The sequence below is a fragment of the Eublepharis macularius genome, chromosome 9, assembly GCF_028583425.1.
Source record: "Eublepharis macularius isolate TG4126 chromosome 9, MPM_Emac_v1.0, whole genome shotgun sequence".
Taxonomy (NCBI): Eukaryota; Metazoa; Chordata; class Lepidosauria; order Squamata; family Eublepharidae; genus Eublepharis; species Eublepharis macularius.
The window spans coordinates 21,048,836-21,063,968 of NC_072798.1; the positions used below are offsets into that span (position 1 = coordinate 21,048,836).

The 15,133-nt window shown below is 40.8% G+C and overlaps 1 protein-coding gene across 1 annotated transcript in view; it reads right to left on the reverse strand.

Annotated features, from left to right (window-relative positions):
* Positions 1-15,133, reverse strand: part of CACNA1C (calcium voltage-gated channel subunit alpha1 C) — a 681,102-nt gene that overhangs the window by 632,418 nt on the left and 33,551 nt on the right. The gene's annotated exons all lie outside the window — the stretch shown is intronic.

Here is a 15,133-nt window from a genome sequence, read left to right on the forward strand (position 1 = left end):
TACTTCAGCTGGTGAACCTCTGGATGGGCAATAGCTGGTATGAATACCAGGAGCCTAGCTTTCTGCTCTTGAAGTTTGGACCTGAGCTTCCTGTTACATCTGCTTCCACCTTCTCTAAACACTCTAGTCCTCCATACGGGTAAAACTCTGCATGGCCAGCAGGACAGCAGCTCCATTGGGATCAAGTGACATTGTACTTCACGCATGCTTGTTTTTAGTGATATTATGGGGCCTCCCCAATGGGTGGGAAGTCATGTAAAATGTAGATCTGGACAGAACTTCAAAACTGCAGTGGCCTGACTAGCTGTGAAAAGAATCACATTTCCCTGCAACACTATAGTTTCAGCACTGCTGAGTAACACTTGTGTCACTGAAACCCAAGCACATCTTTAAGCAAACTGTCTGGATCCTATGCAAAGAATGAGCATCAGCTATTTTGTTGTTGTTGTTGCTCGATAAACATACAGGTAATCTAGACAAGCAATTAGATGAGGACACAAGTACAAGGATTCTTCAGAATGAACTCACACAGCCTTAATTAAAGTACCTAACATATTGGTCTCGGATTTGGATGTCCTAAAAACAAAAGCAGCAGCATGGTAGATTTTTTAAAACTTCAATTTAAGGATTAATTTTTTACCGTTGATTAATTACGTATGTCTGGCAATGTATTGCCGTGGTCTTGGCATTGTAGTTCCTGACGTTTCGCCAGCAGCTGTGGCTGGCATCTTCAGAGGAGTAGCACCAAAAGACAGAGATCTCTCAGTGTCACAGTGACACTGAGACACTGTGACACTGACACTCAGTGTCTCCCTGTGACACTGAGAGATCTCTGTCTTTTGGTGCTACACCTCTGAAGATGCCAGCCACAGCTGCTGGCGAAACGTCAGGAACTACAATGCCAAGACCACGGCAATACAGCCCGGAAAACCCACAACAACCATCGTTCTCCGGCCGTGAAAGCCTTCGACAATACATCTGGCAATGTACTTTACTAGGAGAACTGTGAAGACTCATAGACAATACTGCCTTTGCAAATGCTTCTGATATGGAGTAATTGCTGTATCCCTGCTCTCAAACTACTAAATGTAAGTCATGTCAAATAGTGATTCTTAAATCTGTTTTGCTGTGGAGACTGGTTGTGATAACATCATGGGCACCAAATGGTTAATTACTGTAATGTCACTGCAAGTATCCTTCCTATAGCTACCTGCATTATTTTGAATGTACCAGTAAGTCAGTGCTTGTGGTTTCACCTTTCCTGCTCACTGTGCCATCCTAACAGAAAACCTTCCTCCTGTTTTTGCCTGTTCCCCTTTCTATTCAAAGATTATGCAGAGAGCATTCCTTCAGCAATACAGAGAAAAAACATACTTGTCTCCCCCAGTCAAGGCTATCCTCTGGCTTTCACCATCCCCATCCCCACATCCTATATTATATGGCAACAGGGTAATCCTCTACTATTGCCAAAACTAGTAAAATGCTTGCAAACTAGAGTGATATTTTCCAGGAAAAGGATCCCACTTTATACTTAAGAATGCTGTTTCTGCTCCCCCACCCCCTGCACTTTATTTCTACTATAATACCATGTCCTGTAATGAAATCTTGAAATCATTTCAAATGATCAGTCACTAATGGCAGATTTATGTGAGCAAATACGGCAAGTATTGATTACTGATAAGGACCTGTCTCTTTTATGAGACTCCAAGTCTGCAGACATTAGCCATACTAAATAACTACAGGCAGTTACAAATGACTTGATCTCCAGGCAGTTTATAAAAACAGCTTCAATTAGAACCAGCAGCACTCCATAGAAACTACAAGTGAGCCAGCTGATTCAAGGCAGACTCATTTCCCCAGGCTGTATAGAAGAACTGGCAGAATGCTACAAAGAAAGCAAATGGGTTGATAACATTTGAACTGATCACACCTTTACGATTTCTTCTCATCCGAAAGAGGACTATTGTTTTTTCCAAGACACTACATTGAATTTAGATATTTAATTTACTGTGTATTAGTTGACAAGACATGCTTGCAGTTAATTATTCCATAATACCAACAATACCCTTGTTGTGTAGGCGATACACTGTATTTTTAAACGGTCTCATGGTGTCATTCAAAAGCAAATTCAGAAATCAGGGTCCCTTACTACTAAGCCATTAGTGATCCAAATACTTTGCTCTCACACTCAAATGCAGGGCTTTTTTCTGGGAAAACAGGTGGTGGAACTCAGTGGGTTGCCCTCGGGGAAAATGGTCACATGGGCGTTGGCCCCGCCCCCTGATCTCCAGACAGAGGGGAGTTTAGATTGCCCTCCACGCCGCTGAGCTGTGCAGAGGGCAATCTAAACTCCCCTCTGTCTGGAGATCAGGGGGCGCGGCCACCGGCCATGTGACCGTTTTCAAGAGGTTCCGGAACTCTGTTCCACCGCGATCCTGCTGAAAAAAAGCCCTGCTCAAATGTTTAATTTAGAAGCAAGCAACCCTTGTCTTCCACTATAAAGATATTTTTTAAAGTTTTTGTCTTTTTGTAGTTGATATGTGTATTACATTTGCTTCATTTCTTTAAACAAGTTTAATTGTTTGGTCTATTCCTGGCCTACAAAAGAAATGGCAAGAGCAGCTCATTTTGTTGAATATGTTTATAGTTGCACAAGTTATGAAAAATAATTCATTTAACTGTTTAGAGCTGAATGTCATTAACTGGAATCTAAAGGGTCACACACTGAACACCACATGTACTCTTCTGGCCCCTCTCCCTACTATATGCAACTGAAAAGGCTCACATGAAGGTCAACTCTTTGGATTCAAAGGAATGCAATTAGAAGTGAAAATTGTCAACCCAGCCCTGCTTGTGCACATAATGGAGCACTTTCTATGCATGCAAGGAAGAGATGAACTGGCCAAAGTTTCACAAACAATAAAGTAACTTGACTTAAAATAGCCGTTTCCTCACATCCTTAAAATAGCAGCACACTCCTGGAATGCTAGCGGCTTCTTCGCGCGATATACACCAAAAAACGCCCTGCATACGTTTTTTAAAAATCGCGCGAAGAAACCGCCAGTGTTCCAGGAGTGTGCCGCTATTTTAAGGACATGAGGAAACAGACTTTATCAAATTAGCAGCACAATTCGGGGAGGGGTTAAAAATGCAACAAGAAGTTGACAAGTTATCTCCAATATGTGCTGGCAGAGCACCCTAACTAGACACTGGCATAGCAACATTGTGGAGCAACACCAGTGCAAGGAACTATGCTGTCAGGGAAAAGGGGAGACCCAGGGCCACAGCAGGAGTTAGTTGGCTCCCTAAGCTGTCCCAGCCTAGGAACTAAGGCTGCCAGTCCTCTGGTGGGCACTGTAACAAACACGCAAAGGGAAGGCAATATTGATCGAAAATGAAATTCCAAAATGATCAATTATAAACACTAATGGTGATTTATAATGCAATCATAAAGTGTGAATGCATAGTGAACCAATCAGTGCAAATCTATACATCCAATCAATATACAAAACAATGAACACGTATATATAGTTAACAACAAGCATCAAACGGCAAATGAGCGACCAAATAGTCCAACTGGTGCCTTGCATCCCGCATGGGCTAAAGTGCAGACCATCCGTTAAACTTGCAGAGCCGTCTTCTCAAACAGGCTGTAAAGGCGCCCCTGTTCTTTTTGATTTGCTAGTCCTCTGGTGGAGGCAGGATATAATATGATAGAGTCCGCCCTCCAAAGCAGCCATTTTCTCCAGGAGATCTGCGCTGTCAGCTGGAGATCTGTAGTGATTCTGAGAGCTCTCCAGCACCCACCTGGAGGCTGGCAACCTCCCATAGATGCCCATGCAATGGGACAAGCCAAGCCTCCTGTGGGCTTGCTATGCCATCTGTGCCTTACAGACGAGTTCTTTCTCCCTGTGGAATGACCACTAGTAGTCCTACTTTAGCATTGGCAGTTGGCCACAATCACTACAGCAGCCTTCAAGATTGTGCTGCTCATTAATTAGACTAAATTAGATTAATCTACAGTGAGGTTTAAGTGTGGTGAGAAAGTTGCCAGAAGAGCCTGTCTTATGAGGAGGGGATATTGGTACATCAATATCCTTTTACATCAATGACTGTATGAATTCTTAGGCTATATAAATACGCCATTGGCTAGGAACTGTTTGTGGCAATTCCCCTTCCCCCTCCCCAGAAACTTTGATGATTATGAAAATATTAATAATATTAACATTCAATTTATATACCACCCTTCAGGATGACTTAACACCCACTCAGAACGGTTTAAAAAGTATGTTATTATTATCCCCACAACAAAACACTCTGTGAAGTGGGTGGGGCTGAGAGAGCTCCTAAAAGCTGTGACTGACCCAAGGTCACCTAGCTGGCTTCAAGTGGAGGAGTGAGGAACTAGAACAGGCTGGAGAAGTGGAACTAGACAGGCTGGAGAAGGAAGACATCATCTTTTCTGTGCAGTTTTCAGAGGGGGCAACTCCCATAGTCCCTGTAGCTAAACCAATATTTGCATTTGTGGGGACTATAAAATTACAGTAAATCAAGCTTCAAAATTAGACAACTACCTGATTCCATGTACCAAGGACTTACTGGCTGTGTTGGAAGGTCAACATTTTAGCAAGTTGGACACGTCCCAAACTTACCAACAAATGGAATTGTAAGAGGATTGCAAGCAATTAATATTTTAGAGATTCCTAAAATCTTTGTTGAAGGAGATTCCTGGGGTAGTGGTTAGAATTGATGATATCCTTATCACTGGCCCAGATAATAAACAACATCTTCCGATGCTTGAACAAGCACTTCAAAGAATAGAGGAATCTGGCCTGCACTTAAGACAGAACAAATGCTTTTTTATGAAGCCTGAAGTACAGTATTTGGGATATAAAATCAACAATGAAGAGGTGCAGCCTCTGGCTGATAAAGTAATGCCTATTGAAAAGGCCTCAGCAGCACTACAAAATATAACAGAACTCAGCCTCTTTGGGGATGTTGAATTATTATTATCATCAATTCCTTCCAAATCTCTCAATCCTTTTGGAACTCTTACATTTTCTCTTGAGGACTGTCTGGCACTGGGGACAGAAGCAAGAAGAAGCCTTTCAAAAATCTAAGAAGCTGCTGATATTTTCAGATCTACTAGTCCATTTTGACCCTACAAAGTAATTGATCTTGTCTTGTGATGCTTCATCTTATGGCATGGGGGCTATATTGTCACACAACATGGGAAATAATGAAGAACGGTGTCTAGCATATGCCTCAAGGTCACTCAATCAAGCAGAGCAAGGTTATTCACTAATAGAGAAAGAGGGCCTAGCCATTATCTTTGGTGTAAAAAAATTCTATCAGTGTCTGTATGGGAAACAATTCAGGATTATCTCACATCAAAAACCATTAATTGGACTCTTTAATGAAAATAAAGCTGTGCCCGCTATAGCATCCACCCAGTTACAATGTTGGGCCCTGGCACTAGCAGTGTACCAATATAAGATAACCTACAAAGCGGGTAACCAACATGGAAATGCAGATGCCCTAAGCAGATTGCCAATACCAGGAGCACCAAGGACTGAAGATAGCCCTGAGGAAGTGGTACTGTTAATGAAGCATCTTAATCAAACACCAGTACAAGCTTCTCAGATCAGAGTCTGGACCCAGCAGGATCCAATTCTATCTCAAGTGACACAGTTCATTCTGCAGGGCTGGCCGCTACAGAATCCGTGAGAAGCAATTAGTCCCTATTTGAGCTGAATTAAGGTGGAAAATGGGTGCGTATTAGGGTTGTGATCCCTCCCCAAGGAAGACAGCAAGTTCTACAAGAACTGCATGAAGCCCATCCTGGGATCTCTCATATGAAGGCTTTAGTCCGCAGCTACATTTGGTGGCCACCTTTAGATGAAGATTTAGAACAGGAGTGCAAACAATGTATCTAATGTTAACAACACCAGCAGGTACCAACACTGGATCAGATCTATACCAAAAGTTTTAGTACCTCCCAACCTATCTTGATCCCTGGTAGGATTCAAGCACAGGTGGGGCCTCTATCTTTTAAGATTGGTTTACCTGATGGCTGAGTCATCAGGTGGCATCAAGACCATATCCGCTGGAGAGTGTCAAGAGTCAGGAAATGGGAGAGAGGAACAGGAATGCCCAGAAAACCAGAGTCCCTGCGGCATTCACAGACTGATGACAACTGTAATTTGATGCCCCCTTCCAGATCACCAATTACAGAAAGCTTCTGCAGAAACCAATCTTTCCAGACCCAGGGATAATGATGGGGTGGAAGCACACCGCTATCCAGTGAGAGCAAGAAGACCTCCTGGGTATTTGAAAGACTATATTCGGGTGATTACTAAAGAAGAAGAAGAAGAAAGACTTAAAAGCGAAGGGATGTACTAAAATGGACAGTAAAGAGTTAAATGGAACCTGATTATGGGATGAAGGAAAACTCCACCCCTAGACTGTTCTCTTACTTACTTTCCTTTTCTGTGTTAGTTCCTTGTTGGTTAAGAATAAAATAGTGTTACATTCAGCAGCTCCTGTGAGTACAGTGATTACAAACGATGTCATATCCGGTGCAATTAGAAAGTGCTCCAGAGTGTGCGGGAGCATGCTGTGGAGCTCCTGGGCCCATTCCCTGTGCCCCCCCTTACTGGCCAGATGAGAGGTGGCAGGGGTGGAGGATGGGAGCAGAGGATATCCCGCTCCCACAGGGGAACTGGTAATCCTACTCCCTAGTGTCTGAGCCAGAGAAAGGTCTTTCCCACCATCTACTACTCAAAATCCTTTATATGGAGATGTCAGGGACTGAACCATGGCCTTTTGTATGCAAAGCACGTGAACTGCTCCGGTGTAACAGTCACTTCTTAAAGATTCCCTCTTTCGGTAGCCATTGTGCTAATTAGAGTTTTTAAAATTCCTAACATAAAACCTCTAGAATAAACCCCATCTTCAAATAATTTAAAATTGATTTAGTTCATTGTTTTTGCCTGACACTAAAACTGGATAAGCCAGCAAATAGTAAAACAGTTACTACTACATGACAACACAAAGGGGACATCTGCAGAGATGATCCTATGATGTTGCAGTATAGTAGGTCAATGCAGACTTCTAGCACTGAAGCGCCAGTTGGATGAAATTCAAGTGCTTGCCTTCAGCTTAACAATATCATGAATCCAAATGTTAAATTGTAGTCTCTGTGGGGAAAAGATTTATTTTTTACTTCTAGAACATTACAAAACTTGCAGTATTTTCTTAAATTTGAATTACAGGCAAACTTTTTAATAGTTAAAACACAATTTTAGAAAATATAAAAGCCAAGCTGCCTGCACAAGCAGGAATTGAGCCATACCACAGGAACTCCTTACTTCAATATAAATTTTACAGCCAAGTCTTCCAAAATACTGCATATACTGGCTATAAAATCTTTACAACAGCTTTTTACAAATAATTAATGTAGCGTTTGCTGTATTATACATTAATTATATTAAAGCCAATATTATAACTGTTACAACTGTGAGTTCAGCCTCTGCAAACTAATGCCACCATGAGGACTGTAATTTTTATATTTTCTATTTCATTATTTACAGCATAAATGTTCTCTAGTGCCTCAGTAATTTGCATTCAGTTAAGTTTTTAAAGGAAGAGAATGCAAAACACCTACAGGGTTGTGGAATAATATGTAAACAATAGTTACAGAATTTTTTGCAAAGCATCTGACTATTATATGCAAAGCCTAAAATTACTTTCTCCCTATATTCTCTTTGTAGATCTAGGCAATAGCCAGCACTGGAATTTATGAGAACTATCCAGGTTACGATTTTGTTTATGCCTCTTTTGTCTGAAGCTGAAAAGTAAAGCTTAAAAAATTCTTCAAATTTAGTTTGGGGCCCAGAGCAGCCCAGAAATACAGCACTATCTGTAAATCTGGTGTAATTAAGAGGTTTGTGCAAACAGTAACTTAGGTTGAACATTATAGTACAGACACCCTTGTTTAACTGAAAAAAAATCCGACAGAAAATGAGTGGACAAGTTGTCTTTACTACAAATGCAAATTAGTTACCAGTCTGTTTTATTGTCTCTCCCACCAAGGAACTTTGAGGTATATTTCTATGAAGGATCTAGGAATTAAAAACAGATACACAAACCTTTAATTCCTGTGTTGAAGGGGAATGCTGTTTCGCTTTAATTTCAACCCTATTTTGAAACTGGTTTAAATCTGTAGTAGTATGGATGTGCAAGAGAAAGCAATTGATTCAAATGTTATCTTGCTGTAAACAGAGCTTTAAATACATGTTTAGAGTTTTATGGGGGACAAGCGTAACTTCCACTTTACAATCTGTCAGCAGACTATCTGGATCTTAAAATGTCTTCACTAGATGACTAGACATTCCATACAGTTATATGGAATGACCATATATGGAAGAAAAAGCGGGAATTCAGGGAAGAAGGTACTCTCTCTTGGAGACTGGTTGATTCCAGTTAGCTGAGAGAAATAAATTAACTCAGAGACCACCAGCAGAGTCTAACTGGAACGTTTAAAAAAGATTTGATTAATTTCCCCTTCCTGAGAGGAGGGGAAATTAATCAAAATTACAGTAAACATAGTTCAGCAGCACTAAACAAATTGGTGATGAGTTGGGGTTTATCAACCTACTTAACTAATGCTATATAAAAATGTGTATATAGCTATGTATTAAACACATTTTATCTTGTCCATCACCCAAGGAGTTCAAGATGGTACTTGCCCCCGCCATTTTATCCTTACAACAACAAATCTGTGAGGCAGGTTAGGCTGAGAGAGAGAGAGAGTACATGACTGGCACACAGGTCCAGTCCTAACCACCGACACTCGTCTACTATACAGCCTTGAATGGCTGAATCAAGTCAGCTGAGATAAGCAGCAGAAGTACCTCAGAAACTTGCAGGCCATAACTGAAACTACATTTTATAAGATTCCCCTTTGATAAAGATTGCCTTGCCTCTGCCAAAGGAGACTGACAAGAACGGCACTAAGTAGATGCATTCAGACCTGTTGCTTTTTTGTGTGTCACTGTACAAAATTGTACAGAAATGACAGGCAATAGTACATTGTTTGGTGGTTAACATTCATGCCACCTGCCTGCTTTTCACCCAGAAATATACGGATAAATTACAGATCTAAGTTTGATGTCTGGAACTACTTCTAACCCAGAAATTAAACATCTGGGAATGGATGGAAGGGAGCAGATGGGCTACAGCAGCATTTGACCCTCTCTGCACCCAGCTCTCCTCTGCTATCATTTGCTTTACCCAAGATGGATTCTGATTTAAACATGAGATCAATTGTTAAGATGACCTTACAATTTTCTTGTGCCCAGTGTCTTGTTTAATCTCGGTTCAGCTGCTTCACATGCAACATTAGCACCCCAGCAATCTACAAACTGGGCAGGCTTTACACTGCCGAGCTTATGTTGCGCGTGCAGCACTGCTGCGAATATAGTAGCACATTTTAAAGAAGATGTAAGACTGAACAGGTCTTCTTGCCCACCATCATTATATTTATATCAGAACTAGTGACTACTTGGATCTCCAGGAATCTGAGGAGTGAGAGTTTGAGATTGCTGTAGAAGAGAAGAGATTAGGTAGGGTAATAGTTCTCTCTCCAACCTAGAGTTGCCAACACCAGGTTGGGAAATTCCTGAAGATTTGGGGGTAGAGCGTGAGGAAAATCTAATATAATGCCATACAGTCCACTCTGCAAAGCTGTCATTTTCTCCAGGGGAACTGATCTCTGTATATCAGTTGTAATTCCAGGAGATCTCAAGGTAGGATTGCCAACTCTGGATTTCTAGAGGTTTTAGAGTGGAGGCTGCAGATGACATAGTTCGGGGTGGGAGGGAACTCAGCAGGGTATAATGCCAAAGGATTTACTCTCCAAAGCAATCATTTCCTTCAGGAGAACTAATCTGGGTGGTCTGGAGATCAGTTGCAATTCCAGGAGAGCTCCAGGTCCCATGTGGAAGATGGCAAACCTAGCTCCAGCCCCACCTGGAATTTGGCAACACTATTCCAAGCCTCAGTAGGGCTGAACAAACATTACTTATTTAAAACAGAAACTGGGATCCAAGGCAAGTAACAATAAAAGCAATTTATTGTTTAAAAATAAAAGAATAAACATTAAAATAGCCAGCAACAGCAAATTTAAAACAGAATCTAAGCATGTGCTCTTCAGATTGAGTGTTAAAAACACTTATCTAGTCAAACTAAAAACCTTCTAAAAAGTCGTTTTACATCCCCTCTGAAACTTTTGGATATTGCTACATAACAACTCTATTTCGTGTCTTTTGATATTTTATATTTTTCACAAAACTTTAAATTCTCCATCTTTCACTACTGATTTTGTAGATTAATTTGTATTATGTATGCATATTGTACAGATTTTATGTATATTTATATGGTTTTAATACACATGATATCATTTATGCATAGAAGAGATGAATAACCTATAAAGCCAATTTAGTAAATACACAAATAATGTGTACATATTACAGGAAAATTCACTGTGTGGGCTCATAAAATGGGATTAAAATAAAAATCATGGGCTTAATTCACACAAGAAAGAGAGGTAAAATCGTAATAGGGATTTTCAGATCAAAATATCAGAGTTGCAAAATTCAAAATCATCCCTAGCACACATCAATCTTTATGCTGCCAGTTGAGCTAACCAGGGATTGGGCTCATGTTGCAGCCTGTTATCAAAGACAGAAAGAGGAATCACAGCAGAGCCCAGGGTTTCTCAAATAACAATGGAAGAGAACAAAACGGAGGGAGGAAATATGTCCCAAGCACATTAATTACCTACTTCTGCCATATCTGTCTCTACTCCAGGACTGTCTGCAAGCTAAAAACAAGACCTCTGCCAGATCAGACTATCCGAAAATACTCATGAAGCTGCCTTATACCGAGTCAGATCTCTGGTTCACCAAGGTCAGTATTGTCTACTCTGACTAGCAGCAGGCAGCTCTTCAGTGTCCCAGGTAGAAGGCTTTCATATCACCTACTGCTTGATCTTTTTTAAGTGGAGAAGTTAGGGATTGCACTTCAATTATCTTTAGTGTTAAGGAAAAGCAAGTCGGTGACTTTGAGCAGAGAAACAGCAGGGGTAGAGTGCTGAAGCCTTTCCCCAGCTAGCCTCTTTCCCACTATAACTCCACCCTTCAGCTGCCTCCCCCATCACCACCATGGAATCTTTTTAAAATGATAACGTTTGGGAAAAATCTGTATTGAAAAGTGGCAGCACTAATGAATTTACCTGAAATATCTAGACAAGATGCACAGATCATTTGAAATACTAATCATAAAAATATTCTTTACATTTTAATGTTGTGATGAAATATACCTGTACTGTTCATGGATTTATTCAACAACAGGGGAGGCAGCCTATCAAAGACTTTGGCTTGTTTACACTCTTAGACTGGTTCCTGGAATGGGTATATCTACAGCCCTAAAAAAGGGCATGTTATATAAGGTCACAGACTCCTGGGAAGTCCCCTTGTATACATCCCATTGGAACAAATAAAGGTTATGTAATAATACTATCATAGTGTCCCATATACAATTTTTTTTGGTATTTTTTTAAAGGTGCTTGTTCTCATATATCAAGTTTTACCTATTTCCCCCTCAGGACTGGAGTGCCCCCAAAAGGTGCCAGCACTCTGTACTGGTGAGTACCACCACAAAAAAAGCCCTGCCCATAAATGTATTCAAATAAAAATAAGCACAATTTTCTTTAGAGATGGAAAAGGAACTCACAGAACAGCAAATAATCTAACACCACAATAGACTGTGTAATTCCTGGTGATAATACAAGGTGACTGATTTTCTTCTAACCCTTAAAAAGCCACGGTACCAGGGTTTTTGTTACTACCTGGTTATTAAACACAGAAAACAGATAAATGCAAAGATTATCATCACCAAATTGTTGTTGGCATCCCTGGCTTCTTATACACAGCATGATTTTCTAACATTGAATGTATTGCCTTTCTCACCATCGATAGATCCTTTCTATTGAAAAAATCGGCTACTGCAAACAAGCCAGCAACCAGACAACTGATGCCACAATGAGAAGACGCAGCTGTAACAGACACGAGATTTCTTTTCTGCTGTCATTTCAGGAGAAATGGCTCTTGCTTTTCAGTGAAAAAAATGTTTTTCAGAATTAGCAAAAAATCCAGATTTAATTATTCACTGAACTGGCTCTTGATGCTGTGCTAGCAGTAAAGGTAAATGACATTCTCACTTACCAGCTAATTTAGCTTTCTGTAGCTCAAGCTGCAACATCGCAGGTGCTGTAATCCCCCTCCTCACAGGCTTTGATAGGCAGATTAACAGCCAATCACTATCCAGGATTTCCCTTCACTCTAGAGCTCTTCCCTCTGTTCTCAGCAGCACCTTTAGTTTAATATAGACCTTTCCAATTTGTATTGAACCTGTTAGCCTGCTCAACCCAACTCAAACACAGAGAACATCTTGTCTGAGACATTTACTTCTATGGGGGGAAAGTAAGGCTTCCTCAATAGATTCACAGAAAAACACATCTAAGTGGGGGCTTTCAGGAATGACAGGCATGGTGGATTAACATGCCCAATACCCTGTTTTGGTCACTGCTCTTGTTTAAAAGAGCTACATGCACAATGTGGGTTCAGGAAAAAAAATACCACAAGAATAGCAATGCTAGCATGAAATAACCATATTGATTGATATATCTTGCATTATATACTTTTTAACACCCTGTGCGGTGCTACAGTCACTGTGAAAAGCTCCTGTTTGGAAGCACCATAATAAACTGAAGCTTAATCCCGACAAGGCAGAGGGGCTACTGGTGAACAGAAGCTCTGACCTAGGACTTAAGGTATCACCAACTCTGGATGGAGTTCTACTCCCCTTGGAGGAACAGGTCCATAGTGTTGGGGTGCTCATGAACCTAGGCCTACTACTGGATAGGCAGGTGTCAACTGCGCCAGGAATGCCTTTTACCAGCTTTGGCTGGTTAGCCAGCTGCAGCCTTTCCTGACAAAAGAGATCTGGCCACTGTGGTGCATGTCCTGGTTACATCTAGAACAGATTACTGTAATGTACTCAGTGGGGGTGTCCTTGAGAAGGGTTCAGAAACCTCAAGGGATGCAGAATGGTGCCTCCAGAATGTTGACTGGAATGGGTCACGGGGACCGTAGCACTCCAGTCTTGGCCCATCTACATGTGCTCCCAATCCATTTCCAGGCACAATTCAAGGTGTTCAAGGGGCTGGTTTGACCTTTCAAACGCTACAGGGCTTGGGACCAACATACTTGAAGGACCATGTAATCCCTTACAAACCTATCTGACCACTGTGGTCCGAGGCCCTGCTCCAGGTAGAATGTTGTAAGCCATCTGTGTGCAGTGTTTCACCTTATGGATCTTTCTACCTTACTGCAAATGTCCAGGCAGAAAACTGAAAGAATATTCAGGTATTTCTTTGTCTTACTAGAACACATGGAGGCCTGCTTTGAGGTCGTGTTCTCTATATTGCAAAATATAAATCAACTGGAAAAAGGAAAAAATGTGCCTTTTGCGTACATCACTAAGAGCATCACTTTATAGTGGTTAATTATTGGTTTTCACATAAACTTGACCATCTATATACCCACTGATTGGTTTTGTTCACTTCATACAATTATTATCGTGAGATTTCTGCAAGCATTGTGTAGCCTGTCATATTGCTAAATTGCATCTTTTGCCTTATTTGGTTTAACACTAACCCCTTTTCCAACACCGTGATCTACACAGTGCCAAACATGTATCTGTCAAGAGAGGAGGGGGTGTATGCTCATCTCGTCACTTCTGGAGAGAAAGTCAACTTCGGAATGTTTTTAACTGCTCCACTATGTGGCAAAATAGAAAAAATTCTATTGTAGCCATGAAAGAAGCTGGAAGGAAGGGGGGGGGAACCACTTTACACACAGGCCGCTTATGATTCCTTTTATGCTGGTTCCACAAGAATGCCCAGACTATACTGTTCTGTATTGGTGTCCTGTGTCATCCCAGGCAGAAGTCTAAATGCTAGTTATAATCAGATTGAAGCATTTTAGGCCCTGCATACCTTTGGAAATTCCTCTCCCTTTATGGGTCTATAAGAATCCTTCATATGCTGTATTAAAAGTTTATTTGTGCACCAAATGGTTCAGTTAAGGTGACACACCCCATTACTCTGAAGATAAGCCATCAGCTTTTGGATATCTCTAGATCAGTTCATGCACATACCCAGAAGTTAAGCTTGCATACGGTAGGATGCAAGATCTCATGCATTAATATCATGTGTTAGAATGCCCTGTCTGATACAAACACATACAGGCCCTATATACATGTACTATCATAAAAGAAGAATGTATTATCATGTTCATGCCCCATTGCATACAGTGTATGAACTGACCTGTAGTTTAAACCTACATGACTGCCAAGAAATATAAGACCTCTTTGTCTAAGTGAATAAATTTAGTAGTCACTTTGAAGTTCTCCAAATTTAGCTTATCAGAAAAGTGAGGATGCAGAGACTGCACTACTTTTGGTTCAGGGCCTGCATTTGCAGAGTCACAGGATATAGCAAAAGCCACCTCCATAAGCTAGGAGGAGGAGTGGCAGACTCTTGTGTATAACAGCTTGAAAAAACCCACAGCACCAAGTGGGCTGTGTCTGCGCATATGCACATTTTTGTCAAGACACTGTATTTACATTATTAAGCCACCTTCAACCATTTTTCCCTGCAAATATTTGGTCCACAGAATTCCCCAGATCTTAAAAGCTTTTATAAACTCAAAGAAACTTGGACAGTTTTAAACATTTGTCGACGGATCCAGTGTAATTTAAAGGATTTATGGACATGACCGTTGTGTCTAGCCCAAAAAGTGTCAAACAATTGCAAGCTTAATATGCCAAGACATATTTTTGAACTCAAAATTGCTCCTTATATTCCTTAGCATGTTATGCTGCTTATATGTGAGGTGTTGGCCAATTAAAGCTTCATGAGTCTTTTAACTAGTTTGTTTAAAAGTAAATATATTTGCATATTTCCAGAACCTCATTAGAGGTTCCTTTTTCAGACTACTGAAGGAAA